The sequence below is a fragment of the Pelophylax lessonae genome, assembly GCF_965119305.1.
Source record: "Pelophylax lessonae genome assembly, chromosome: 7".
NCBI lineage: Eukaryota > Metazoa > Chordata > Amphibia > Anura > Ranidae > Pelophylax > Pelophylax lessonae.
In genome coordinates this window covers 83,160,295-83,175,349 of record NC_138774.1, presented here as the reverse complement: position 1 = coordinate 83,175,349, position 15,055 = coordinate 83,160,295, and the positions used below count along the sequence as shown (strand labels likewise).

General features: G+C 44.3%; 1 protein-coding gene across 2 annotated transcripts in view; it reads right to left on the bottom strand.

Annotated features, from left to right (window-relative positions):
• Positions 1–4,536, bottom strand: part of LOC309560100 (leucine-rich repeat and fibronectin type III domain-containing protein 1-like) — a gene marked incomplete at its 3' end in the record, with an annotated part of 327,508 nt that extends 322,972 nt beyond the window's left edge. For both annotated transcript variants that reach the window (XM_082263629.1, XM_082263630.1), the window contains exon 1: positions 4,201–4,536. The remainder of the gene's footprint in view (positions 1–4,200) is intronic.
• Positions 4,537–15,055: the final 10,519 nt, after the last annotated feature.

Here is a 15,055-nt window from a genome sequence, read left to right as displayed (position 1 = left end):
TTGTTCCTTAGATATGTTAGTTATATTTCTGTACACAATTCTATCTGCATATAATAATGTAATCAGGCACCTGACCTGGTGGGGTATATATTTGGTATGAGTTTGTTCAATAAATGTTCCAGACATTTTACAAGCTATTCACGGCTAGTTTTGTATGGGAGCAACTAGAATATCTGATATCTATGTTAAAGACTGAAGGAAGTGGTATTCTGACGGAAGCACACAAGCACATTGTGGGATTGCGGTTCCATTACAGTCATTATTAACCGTGATGACTTTTATTTGCAGCATAGAGAGCTGAACATAACAGTCACAGGGCTAATAATAATGACCATTATTGCAAATTATTATAGCACATGCAAGATCATTGTGCAAAGTGTGATAACTTGCAGCAACCAATCAGAAATCAATTTTTTTGGTTTTAGCTCATTTAAACTGCTAAATGGTGAAATCCGATTGGTGGTTACTGGCAATGCCATGCTCATTTTACTATGTTCCCTGATACAAGATATTTATACAGAAGTATAAACTGGTTATTGCACAGCAGAATTATTTCTAATATGGCCCTTCCCAACCTTTTTTAGCATGGAGGAACCCTTAAAAATATAGTTCTGCTATATTTTAGCTACAGTTCATGCAACATTGGTGTGATGGTCACTGGAGGAGTGCTTCTTTAATTTTTGGTCAGAAGGAAGAATTCCCTCCTTACAGATAGCTAAAAAGAGCATTTTGGTTACTTATCTGAGAGGCAGACATTGCTCATTGCTTAGAGAACCCCTAGCAACCTCTGTAGGAACCCCAGTGGAGAAAGGCTGTTCTAGAACAATAAGCAATGTTAGTTTACTTTGACTTACTGCTTCTAGGTATCCTCTAACCTGGAAGACTAAAAACCTTCTTAGATAAGATGTGAATAAACTATAGGAAGCTCGTGGCTCTATTCTAAAATATGGTTTTAGAAATTTCCCTAAGCATAATAAAAACAGCTGCTCCTTGCTCAGTGCTTTAAAAGATAGATATCTTAATGTCTTTACCAACACTGCCATATCATGAAGCAAAACAGCTGACAAACAGGCCATACTAGTCACAAAATGGATGAGAGACACACTTCTGATCATGCCTAAGCTGAGCCAATGGCTACAAGCAATGCTTAATGGTCATCCATGCTCAAAGCCTATAGCCTAGGGTTGTGTAGGTGTTGGCATACTAAATTACATGCTGGCTACTAAATCTTTTGAGAGCTCCAGAGTTGAGTATTCCAACAAAATCAAATGATGGTGTCAACCCCCCCCCCCCCCACAATGGATTCTTTATCATAATCAAATAACATGAGGATCCATCTCTGAGACAGTGGCACCTTCATTATGGCTTCATGGTGAATACACAATTTAAGCCAAAAAACCCAGGGGATGGTTCAATTCAACAGTTCCCTCTTGAGACTAAAATGTCTGCTTTGGGTGAGGAGAGCCTTTCAGCCAGTTCTAATTATTCTTTACATATGGCACTGCTTTAAAGAAAATGTATGGTTCACCACTGGAACACTTTTACGACTCGTGACCACCAAGCTTGTAATTGCACTTAGTCAACACTTGGGAGCTCACTACCATCACATCATTAAAGCATATTTCTCTACATATGCTTGCAACTCTAATCATTATAACTCTCTTTTGATATTTAGTAGTGTGAAAACACAAGGGACAAACCTAAGATTTGTCCATGCACCGTTTTAATTGCAAGATGCAGAAACCAGTACACATATTTGTAAGGGGGAGGGGGGAGTGGGGATACACCAACAGAGAACTATCTATTTTAAAGCACATTGCCGTTGTCAATAGCTGTCAGGACACGTAAACAGATGCAATAGACCCCATTTATTTTGTGTACACATATGCAATGAAGTTCAACGCCTAATGACTATTTGAGAACAACTGCTCGCCATTTCAGGCAGATTGCCACTAGTTTGCAAGCTCGTGACCACAACAAACCATTAATATGCTGAAGACAATATAAAAATATGTCAAAATCTGAGCGATACATTCACATTATCTATTACAGAGACATACAGAGCAGTAAAGGCTTATGATCTAGTGAGATATATATATATATATATATATATACCTGGGAGATGATGTGATGCATATATATATGGGGTGTCAGCAGCTCTATTAGCGCAGGATCGCTACAGAATATATAGAGCTGGTCAGATATAGCTATGGAGGATCTGTTGATAAGAATTCTTGCCTTAGCTGTTGGTATGCCAGTGACATATGTCAAGGCTGTAAGATTTATGCTGGTGTCATGTGTCAGGGATGCAAGAGGCATCTTAGTGGGATGCTGTTTGATGTAGGATGCTGACTCGTGAAAAGACTGCTCTATGCATTTGTTATCAGAAATTCATTATGCATTGCTACATTCAGAGATATTTTACTCTTGTCTCGTATCTTTTCAGCAGATCAGTATGTATCATATATGGAGATGTCATTTCTAACGCTGGTCATACACGGATCGATAAATGATGACTTTTTTCCTATCGTTGTCTTCTGATCAGAATAATCCATCTATAATCACCATTTGATCAATATAACAAAATGGCAGTTTTCAATCAATAGGGGGAAGATATGATCACGAGTAATCAATCGCATCTGCATTTTCATATGAAATCTCCAAATGAGATCTATTTCACTGCAGCTGATAGATGCAAAACAATAATAATATTCTGCCCTGACTAATTGCATCTGATCTATATTGAGTTTTGGTTGATGACAAGGCAAGTTAGGGCTTCTCAGTCATTTATCGATTCAATCAAATGATAAAATTGATGCATGTGTGTCAGCCATAAGAAGGACCTTGCTGAATTTTTCAAGGATGCATCATATGTGTTCCAGCTCCAGTGCCATGTATGCCACTGCTGTGTCGCTCAAGGTGCATGCTGTTTACCTGTCTGGCTGCACCTTGTATGTTGCTGATACCCCTGTCGTGCTTAGAATAGGATGATCTGATGTCATAGGGCTGTGAAATGTATGGGGGTGACATTGCTTTCATCCTGGTGGAAAACACTTGCAGTGGATGTCATTAGCGTGTTGGGAAAGGTAGCCAAAATCTAGATGAGTGCTGAGTTCTATGTTGTAGCTAAGCCTGTCTGAGTCCATGATGCTGACCCATTGGCACTGCCCTTGCCCATGGTGCTGACCAGTTGGCGCTGCCCTTGCCATGGTGCTGAATTGCCGACAGCCTCTATAGGTACCCCTGTCCAAGTGCTGAATTGCTGGTACTGCAAATAGGTACCACTGTCCATGGTCCTGAATTGCCTATACTGTATACAGGTACCCCTGTCCATGGTCCTGAATACCTATATTGAATATAGGTATCTCTGTCCATGGTCCTGAATTGCCTATACTGTATATAGGTAGCCCTGTACATGGTCCCGGATTGCCTATAATGACTATACGTACCTCTGTCCATGGTCCTGAATTACAGATACTGTATATAGGTACCTCTGTCCATGGTCCTGAATTGCCTATGATGTATATAGGTAGCCCTGTCCATGGTCCTGAATTGTCTGTACTGTATTTGAGTACCTCTGTCCATGGTCTTGAATTGCCTATAATGTATAGCTGTGACTCTGTCCATGGTCCTGAATTGTCGGCACTGTATATAGGTGCCCCTGTCCATGGTGCTGAATTGTCGGTATTGTATATAGGTACCCCTGTCCATGGTGCTGAATTGCTTGTACTGTCTATGAGTGTCCCTGGTGTTGATCGGTAGGCTCTGTCAGTTCAGCACCATGGACAGGGGCAGTCAGAGACAGGCTCAGCCACAACATGGAGTCAGCAATCATCTGCGTGCAGGGAATGTCAGAGACAGCCAAGGGAAAGAGACAGAGACCGCCTAGACAACCCAATGCAGAGCACTCTAAGAGAGGCTAAACCCTCCTAGGACCCAGAAGACAGCATAGGGAAGATCAAGAGACAACCTGACCACAGACAATCCAAGGGGAAAATAAAAAAACACTGCCAAAGCATAAACCCACAGATGTTTTCAGGGCACAACCCTGGCAGCAAGACATGCAAAATCCAGAGAGAGACGGCCATCCTGAGAAATCAGAGACAACTTAGCCTGGAAACCAGGTATAAAGAGACAACCAGAGCCTAAGAAGAGACTAGAAGGTAGGCACTGCGGTGTGTGGCACAGAGCTGCACCTACCTTCAGCTGGGCTCTCTCTGCGCCATGCCATCCAACCTGGTGCCAGCGCCGGCCGCCCCTCCTGCAGCATCAGCGCCCCTCCAGCCTTTAGGAAAGCAGCTGGCACGGAGGGGGCATTCAAAGGGCAAAAGCGGCTCCATCCATAGCTCCAGCGCCCGGCTCCGTGATTCCATCCAGTGGCATCCTGCTGCCCCCCCAACTGCACCCCACGCTGCCTGGCAGCTCCCCGAGAGGCAGGAGATGGGCGCACATCCGACCCCCGGGAGGAGTCCTGTGCCCGAGCCAACCTCGTCCAATCCTCCGATCGGTGAGTCTGGGTGGAGGGGCCGGGGAGGATGGAGGTGACGGGGAGGGAGGAGGATGGGGATGGGAGGGAGGAGAGGAGGAGGAGGAGGAGCACCGACACTCTTCAGCACTGCACCACATACATACATGTGCGGAGAGGAGCACACTGGTCAGCTATCTATCTGTGTATATATATATATATGTGTGTGTATATATATATATATATATATATATATATATATATATATATATGTGTGTATATATATATATATATATATATATATATATATGTATGTGTGTATATATATATATATATATATATATATATATATATATATATATATATATATATATATATATATATATATATATATATATACACACACACAGAAGGTACAAAGAGGTGCAATACATGCAATTCCATTTTATACAGTACAGTAAACCCCCCTCCATTGCGGGGGTTACGTTCCGGACCCAGCCGCGAAAAGTGAAAATCTGCGAAATAGAAAAACCCTATTAAAATGCATTGTAGGCATGTTTTTTTTACTGTCACTGTACGTGTAAAAGCATTTTAAGGTCTTTAAACACACTTTTAAAACAATAGGAACTCATTTAAACACATAAAAGATATTGAGAGACATAGCAAGAGCTATGGAAAACACAAAAATATTTCATTTTTAATGATTTATATAGTAAAATAACATTACAAAAAAAAAAACGCAATATACCGGGACCGCAAAAACTGAACCGCGATGGAGCGGGGGTTTACTGTATACACATAATATACATATAGATAGATACATATACAATATATATATATATATATATATATATATGCACACACACACAAAGAAAGAAATATATATATATATATATATATATATATATATATATATATAGAAATACATATATTTAATAAAAGTATTGGGACACCTGCCTTTACACGTTTACACGCACATGAACTTTAATGGCATCCCAGTCTTAGTCCGTAGGGTTCAATATTGAGTTGGCCCACCCTTTGCAGCTATAACAGCTTCAACTCTTCTGGGAAGGCTGTCTACAAGGTTTAGGGAGAGTGTCTATGGGAATGTTTGACCATTCTTCCAGAAGTGCATTTGTGAGGTCAGGCACTGATGTTGGACAAGAAGGCCTGGCTCGCAGTCTCCGCTCTAATTCATCCCATGGGTGTTCTATCAGGTTGAGTTCAAGACTCAACAGGCCAGTCAAGTTCCTCCACCCCAAACTCGTGCATCCATGTCTTTATGGACCTTGCTTTGTGCACTGGTCCAAATCATTTGGTGGAGGGGGGATTATGGTGCAAGGTTGTTTTTCAGGGGGTTTGGCTTGGTTTCAGTAAAGATTACTCTTAATGCTTCAGCATACCAAGACATTTTGGACAATTTCATGCTCCCAACTTTGTGGGAACAGTTTGGGGATGGCCCCTTCCTGTTCCAGCATGACTGCCCACCAGTGCACACAGGTCCATAAAGATATGGGTGAGCGAGTTTGGGGTGGAGGAACTTGACTGACCTGCACAGAGTCCTGACCTCAACCCGATAGAACACCTTTGGGATGAATTAGAGCGGAAACTATGAGCCAGGCTTTCTGGTCCACATCTATGCCTGACCTCACAAATGAGCTTTTAGGAGAATGGTCAAACATTCCCATAGACACACTCCTAAACCTTGTGGACAGCCTTCCCAGAAGAGTTGAAGCTGTTATAGCTGCAAAGGGTGGATTGAACCCTACGGACTAAGACTGGGATGCCATTAAAGTTCATGTGTGTGTAAAGGCAGGCGTCCCAATACTTTTGCCAATATAGTGTATAATTATATGCTTATATACACTCACCAGCCACTTTGTTAGGTAAACATGTTCAATTTCTTAGTAACACAAATTTCTAATCAGCCAATCACATTTCAGCAACTCAATGCATTTAGGCACCTAGACATAGTGAAAACGACTTGCTGAAGTTCAAACTGAACATCAGAATGGGGAAGAAAGGACTTTGAACGTGGCATTGTTTTTGGTGCCAGATGGGCTGGTCTGAGTATGTAAAAAACTGCTGATCTACTGGGATTTTTACACACAACCATCTCTAGGGTTTACAGAGAATGGTCTGCAAAAGAGAAAATATCCAGTGAGCAGCGGTTGTGTGGACAAAAATGCCTTGTTAATGTCAGAGGTCAGAGGAGATTTGGCAGACTGGTTCGAAATGATAGAAAGGCAACAGTAACTAAAATAACTACTCGGTATGCAGAACAGATGCAGGGAATCTTTAAAAGCAAAACACATTGAATCTTAAAGCAGATGGACTACAGCAGCAGAAGACCACACCGGGTGCCACTCCTGTCAACAAAGAACAGGAAACTGAGGCTACAATTCACACAGGCTCACCAAAATTGGACAATAGAAGATTGGAAAAATTTTGCTTCGTCTGATGAGTTTTGATTTCAGCTGTACTATTCAGATGGTGGGGTCAGAATTTGGGGTAAACAACAAAAAAGCATGGATCCATCCAGCCTTGTTTTAATGGTTCAGGCTGATTGTGGTGGTGTAATGGGGTAGAGGATATTTTCTTGGCACACTTTGGGCCCCTTATTACCAATTGAGCATTGTTTAAAGGGCATGGCCTCAGTATTGTTGCTGACCACGTCCATCCCTTCATGACTACGGTGTACCCATCGTCTGATGGCCACTACCAGCAAGATAATGCACCATGTCACAAAGCTCAAATCATTTCAAAATGGTTTCTTGAACATGGCAATGAGTTCACTGTACTCCAGTGGCCTCCACAGTCACCAGTCGCAATCCAATAGAGCACCTTTGGGATGTGGTGGAACGGGAGATTCACAATAATGGATGTGCAGCCAACTCATCTTCAGCAACTGCGTGATGCTATCATGTCACTGTGGACCAAAATCTCTGAGGAATGTTTCCAGCACCTTGTGGAATCTATGCCATGAAGGATTAAGACAGTTCTGAATGCAAAAGAGGGTGCAACTTGGGAATAGCAAGGTGTACCTAATAAAGTGGCTGGTGAGTATATATATATATATATATATATATATATATATACCTACAGTATAACTGTATGATCCTGGACAGGTGGAGTGAATAACATTGAATGTCTTGTGGCAATGGTACGTGAAAGTGTGTGGAATATATTAGGCAACAAGTAAACATGTTGTCCATGAAGCTGACATATTGAAAGCACAAAAAATGGGTAGGAGTAAGGATTTAAGTGACCATGACAAGGGCCAAACTGTATTGGCTGGATGACTGAGCCAGAACATCTTCAAAACTACAGCTCTGGTGGGATGTTCCCAGTCTGCAATGGTCAGGACCTACCAAAAGTGGTTCAAGGAAGGAAAACCAGCAAACCGGCGACAAGGTAATGGGAGGCCAGGGCTCTTTAATGCATGTGGGAGTGAAGGTTGACTAATGTAGTCCAATCCAGTAAAAGAACCACTGTAGCTGAAATTTCTGAAAAAGTTAAAGCTGGTTCCAATAGAGAGGGGTCAGCATGCACAGTGCATCATATTTTGTTGTGTATGGGGCTGTGTAAACGCAGACAGCTCAGGGTGCCCATGCTGTCGACAGTGAGAAATGTCCACAATGGGCATGTGAACATCAGAACTAGACCACAGAGCAATTGAAAAAGGTAGCCTGGATTGATTCAAGAGTGATTTGATGAAGACAACAATTTTGAGGTGCTCTGTTTTAATTCTCCAGATGTCAATTGAATTGAGAATCTCTGGGATGTGCAGAAAGAACAATATCGATCCATGAAGGTCCCACCTCACAACTTACAGGACTTAAAGGATCTGCTACTGATGACTTGCCAGATACCACAGCAAACCTCTAAAACTAACTAAACTCAAGTGGTAGGTGCATTTACAATGAGTCACCCTAGTCCAAAACTGTATTTTAGAGTATGACAACCTACTTTTATAAAAAAAAAAAACAAAAAAAAAAAAACAAGAGTTCACATACACATTAGTTGCCCATGCAGGGGTTTCTTCCACCCAAAATCCAAACAATGAAAATGCCAAACCACCTGGATCGCTTATTGACAGAGTGCTCCTCTTACCAGTCCCTCTGACTGTTTTGTCCAGCTCTCCTGGATCCCTTTGGCTCTCTTAGCCTTTAGTTGCAGCACCCTGCTGCATGGGCCACTTCTGGCCTACAGTATGGATTGGAGCTCTCCTGACTTCCCGATAGGAGTCAACCTGACTCCTGGAATGAGACCACCCATCTTCAGACTACTGGCTGGGACACCTCTGCCCCCTCGGTGAGACCCCCTGTCTCTTGGCTTCTGGCTAGGGCTTCTCTGACACCTCGTGAGACCCTCTGGCTTTCGGGCTTCTGGCTGGGGCCCTCTAACCACTTGGTGAGACCCTCTGTCTCTGGGCTTCTGGCTGGGATGCCTCTGTTCCCTGGGTGAGATCCTCTATCTCATGGCTTCTGGTTGGGGCACTCTGACCATTCAGTGAGACCCTCTGTCTCTGGCCTTCTGACTGGGGCACCTCTGACCCCTGGGTGAGATTCTCTGTCTTGCGGCTTCTGGCTGGGGCCCCCTGACCTCTTTGTAAGACCTTCCGTCAACCGACACTGGGAGCGGTTTGCCTCTGTACAAGGCATTCCTGAACTTTGCACTCTGTACATACAAATGCACAAATAGTTCCACACTTAGCATAACACACTCTTCCACAGTTTGCGCAAAACCATTTGTAACGGAAACATTTTTATTCTTTTTTTTTTTTAAATCATTGTACTGGGGTTTTTGTCCTTGAGACTCCAGCTTGTGGACAGCAATCAAAGATTTTTTATAAGTACAAGGAAGCGTGTTTTTTAAAGCATTTGGCCACACCCATTTTGCCACGCTATGTGCCACAGTTCATTTCCTCTCTCAATTGTCCCTCATTCTATAGTTCAAAAGTTGGGAGGTATGGGGCTATAGTATGCAGTTTGCACACCAGTGCTGAATAGAGAGCGGTAGCTGCCGAAGTTATCTTTCCAAATTATCCAGCAGGTGATATTGGTTGCTAGGACCACCTAGCATCCAATCACCTGCTGGGTACCTTGGAAAGGTAACTCCGGCAACTCCCGCTGTCTAGTCAGCGCTGGGGTTTCTCTCTCCATTTCGGCCTCTGTCCTGCTCCCTGCTTCGCTCTCCTGTGTCTACCCCTCTGCATGCATGAATCAGGTAGGAAGGGGCAGAAGGGGCAGAGCTGTGGGAGGGGGGCTGTGTAATGCAAAAGGGGTCCAGAGGTGTGTGTGGGGGGGCTGTGTAATGCAAAAGGAGTCCAAAGGTGTGGGAGGGCCTGTGTATTGCAAAAGGGGTCCAGAGGTGTAGGGGGGCCATGTAATGCAAAAGAGGTCCAGAGGTGCGTGGGGGGGTGGCTGTGTAATGTAAAGGGGTCCAGGGGTGTGGGAGGGGGGCTGTGTAATGTAAAGGGGTCCAGAGATGTAGGGGGCTGTGTAATGCAAAAGGGGTCCAGAGGTGTGGGGGGGGGGCTGTGTAATGTAAAGAGGTCCAGAGGTGTGGAGGGGCCCTGTGTAATGTAAAGGGGTCAAGAGGTGTGTGTGTGGGGGGGGGGGGGTGTAATGTAAAGAGGTCCAGTGGTGCCGCCCCATCAAAATGCTCTAGATGCTGCCCCCCTACCCCTAATACAATGCTGATCCTCACTGCTCCCAATACAATGCTGTTCCCCCCCTGGCCCCCTCCCCCTAATACAACTGTTATCCCCCCTCCTCCTAATACAATGCTGTCCCCCCCTCCCCCTAATACATTGCTGTCCCCCCCTGGCCCCCTCCCCCTAATACAATGCTGATCCCATAAGCATTGTATTAGGGGGAGGGGGCCAGGGGGGGTCAGCAATGTATTAGGGGGAGGGGGGAATCATCATTGTATTAGGCAGAGAGGGCCAGGGTGGGGAACAGCATTGTATTAGGAGGAGAGGGCCGGGGGGGATCAGCATTGTATTAGGGGGAGGGGGATCAGCATTGTATTAGGGGCCCTAATATAATGCTGATTCCCCCCTCCCCCTAATACACTGCTGATCCCCCTCCCACCCCCCAAATATACTGCTGACCCCCCCCCAGCTCCCTCCTCCTAATACAATGCTGATCCCCTCTCCCCCTAATACAATGCTGATCTCCTCCCCGGCCCTCTCCCACTAATACAATGCTTATCCCCCCTCCCCCTAATACAATGCTGATCTCCTCCCCGGCCCTCTCCCACTAATACAATGCTGTTCCCCCCCCCGGCCCCCTCTGCCAAATAAAATGCTGATTCCCCCTCCCCTTAATACATTGCTGACCCCCTTCCCGGCCCCCTCCCCCTAATAAAATGCTGACCCCCCTGCCACCTAATAAAATGCTGACCCCCCAGCCCCCTCCTACTAATACAATGCTGACCCCCTCCCCCTAATAAAATGCTGCTCCCCGGGCCCCCTCCCCCTAATTCGATTCTGATTTCCCCTCCCCTAATACAATTCTGTTCCCCGCAGCCCCCTCCTCCCAATACAATGCCGACCCCCCCTCCCCCTAATACAGTGCTGATCCCCCCTCCCCCTAATACAATGCTGTTTCCCCCTCCCCCTAATTTGGGGGGGTCAGCATTGTATTAGGGGGAGGGGGGGCGGATCAGCATTGTATTAGTGGGAGGGGGGATCAGCATTGTATTAGGGGCCCTAATATGCTAATTCTCCCCCCCCCAAATGCAACACAAGAGGATGAGGTCCCCCCCCCAGCCCATTTACTCTTACCTAGCTGTCTACACGTGGCAGCTCAGGCTATGACTGCTCCGCTCACTCAGTCAGTCAGTGACAGTGTGACCTGCTGCGAAGATGCTGGCTGCTGGCGCCTGGCATCTGTGTGGGAGGGATTGGCCCGTCATGCAGTCAGACTCAGGAGATGATCTGCCGCCGCCGCCCGCCCCCCGGATATGACGTCATGCCACTCTCATATCCATCGCTGGAGCGCAGCGGGTCTGCAGCGGCCCCATGTTTAAGCGGCCCCAGGGCCGGCGGCTCACTGGGAAATTTCCTGGTGTCCCGGTAGGCCAGTCCGGCCCTGGGAAGCCCTCTCTCTCCATTGGCCTCCAGCACCAGGTAAGTGATAATATCGCACCTTGGGGTCACGTGCAAAGCCATTTTTCTAAAACATAAATGTCTTTCTTTTTCTTTAAATCAAACATAAAAAGAGCTTTCAGCAACAAAAGAACAATGACTAACTTCAGAAAACACAACACAATAGTCCACTTGTTTTCAGCATAAAAACAATATAAGACATGCAAAGTTAATGTACGGCATTTACCCCAAAGTTAGCAAAGTCCAGCTTCAACTGTTTGGCAGCTTCCAGAATGCATGCAGCACTCAAACAGGTCTCTTTTCCCAAACTCCTACTACTCCATATCCTTCACTAGTAGCTTCCTGTCTTAGGTGCTGCTTCTTGGAGGCTAATTACACCCCTTGTGACCGGAGTCCAGGGTGGAGGTTCTTTCCCACCCAAATATCACTCTAAACCTTCAAAATTCTGGGTCCCAAATAAGCAATTACTAATGCAGAGAGGACTGCAAGTTAATCCTCTCCTTATGCTTCACTGTCCCGGAGTCCCTCTGTGTCCTGTACAATATACAATATATACAGTATATATATATATATATATATATATATATATATATATCACACACACACAAACAAACACAAGAAGGTACCACAATAATACTGTATATATCATGGATACATATACATTTATTTACAGGGTAGTCACTGTAAAAGTATAAAGTTCATACTGGCACCGTTGGAAAGTCCAGATCACTAAGAAGAAGCCATTATAATCTTCTGGATCAAATTGTTGACCCCCAGGGATCCTTTTAAAATAATATTTAGCAACCTACCGAGCCACGATGACACTTATTCCTACAACTAAATTCGAAGTCCTCACACACAATGTACAAGGCCCAAATGCCCCTACCAAATTTACAAAGGCCTTCCAATGCTATCACAAACAGGGTATAGATGTTCTCCTGTTACAAGAGACTCATTTCACGCGCACCTCCTCACCCAAATATCTTAGTACCAAATACTCCACCTGCTATCTATCCAACAGCTCAGACAAGAAAAAGGGAGTAGCGATCTGCATAGTTAAGAAAGTCCCTTTCACCCCCAAAGGTATAATAAGAGATAAGGAAGGCAGATATATTTTAGTACATGGTACAATCAATGAACATGAAGTCACACTTATTTCTTATTATGCACCTAATGTGTGACAACTGGCTTTTTTCCATGACATTCTGAGGGTAGTAATGCCACATGCAGCAGGTCATGTCGTCTTTGGGGGGGGGGGGGGGGATAGCAATATCCAACTGGACCAAATAATGGACAAATCCGATTCCCTGAAAATTTCCCTCAAACATGCCCCCAAGCAAGGCATTAAATTGGCGTACTTACTGCATTCCAACAGCCAAGTGGACGTTTGGAGAAATGATCATCCTACCATGAGGGATTACACACACTATTCACATGCCCATAAAACAAACGCTTGCATAGACCATTTGTTTGCACTGTCACCCCCTTCTCCCGTTCGGATTGAAAACCCAGATAAAAGCGACGCCCTGGTCTGACCACTCTCCAGTCGAGATGACAATCTCAGACTCGTGGACGAAGCCCAAACCAGCAACTTGGAGACTGAATGCCACAACAATAGTGCTGATATCTCCCCTACAATTCTTTGAGCAGCGCATAAAGCGACGATCCGGGTAAGCTAATTCAAATAGCCTCTAGGAAGAAAAGGAAACGAGAACGCGACATACTCCAACAGGAGGTTGATCTACGCAACTTATTGAGAGAACAGAAATGGACTCCAGGTGTGGACATTAGACACAAAATAGACGCCGCACGAGTGGCACTTAACCTTAGCTTAACCAGGAAGGCTGAAAAGTCCATTCAGTGGTCCAGAAATCGCTACTATACTTGAGGCGACAAACCCCATACATTGCTAGCCCGAAAGTTGGTCCCGAGACAGTGTTCTCTAGCACTCCCGAAATTGAGACTACGGAATGAATATAGGTCACAGAATCCCCAATTGATAGTCAATGAGTTCTATAATTTCTACATTAAACTCCATGCTCAACCGAAACCACTCCAACATTCATTACTGGAAGCATTTTTCCGTGATATCCCCATCCCTCAACTCTCCGCTTCACATGCGGACATGATGGATGGCGAGTTCTCGGAATCTGAGCTACTATTCGCCATTAAAAACCTCAATTCTGCTAAAGCACCTGGCCCCGATGGCTTCTCTGGCCATCATTATAAAAAAATAAGAGACACTCTCGCTACCCACCTCATACTTTAACTCAATCAGAAGAGGCACTCCTATCCCCAAATATGAAAATAATGCTTTTATTCAAGTTATTCCAAAACCAGGCAAGGACCATGGTGAATGTCAGAATTATCGCCCGATCTCTCTCATAAATGTTGATCTAAAAATATTGACTAAAATCTTGGTGACTAGAATTAACTCATTCCTAGAAGAGTATATCCACTCTGATCAAGTGGGATTTGTGTCGCATAGAAAAAACCCTGACCAAACTAGAGGTGCAATCAACATTATTATTATTTCAGCCTTGAAATCGAACTGGGATGGGGGGGGGGGGGCAGAGCAAAGGCATGCTACTATCCCTCAACTTGCATAAGGCGTTTGACTCCTTCAGTTTTTAAAGGTGTATGGCATTTTTTTATGTCTCAGAAAAGAACTTTAGGTTATCTAATGTGCATATGCACAGAGTGACACTTAGAGGCATATTTTAGAGCAGTGTTCAGGTGTTCAGAGAAAAGCATTCTAACATAATTTTCTGTTACGATCCTGTTAGTTCAAAGTTATTAATCAAATCATTAAGTGGGACCCTATGCAGATATGAAATAAAAAATTGTAGGGATTTAAAAAAAATACATATTTATTTACCAGGGGCTAGCTATTTAGTTTTGGAAAAAGATGGCTAATTATGTTTTCAACATTGGCATACCTTCATACAAATATGGGGGAACACTGTGGCTCATAGGTAATTGGGTTCACCCAGTTTAAAACCAAACTCTGTATTGGGCACACCCCTCACCTCCCAGTTCCCCGTCCCTTTGCCCCCCTCCCCAGATATACTTTTATCTTATCTTATCTTTTACTTTTATCCCCTTCTATCTGGAGGGGACAATCCAAACTACTACAAAAAATAGGGCCCATGTAATGACTTGTAAGCATCATTCTGTGCTGCTATACTGTGATCCTTTGCAGGCAGGATGGCCCACACCCAAGAGGTGTGTCCATGATGACCTAAACTCACATAAAGGGTTTAGATTAAACTTGGTGTCAATCAAAGACAAAAGAATGACAGTAGAAGCAGGGCAGGGTGGAGCGTCCTTAGGAATTAGTCCTGGAAAAGAGGTGAGTAATCCAGCAAAAGGTGTATTTTTATATCTTAACAACTACTAGGCTTTTTATTCATTTCTTGGGGCTGTAAGTACTATAGTCATAGGAGTGATGGAGGTTCTATTGTTGTTTAAAT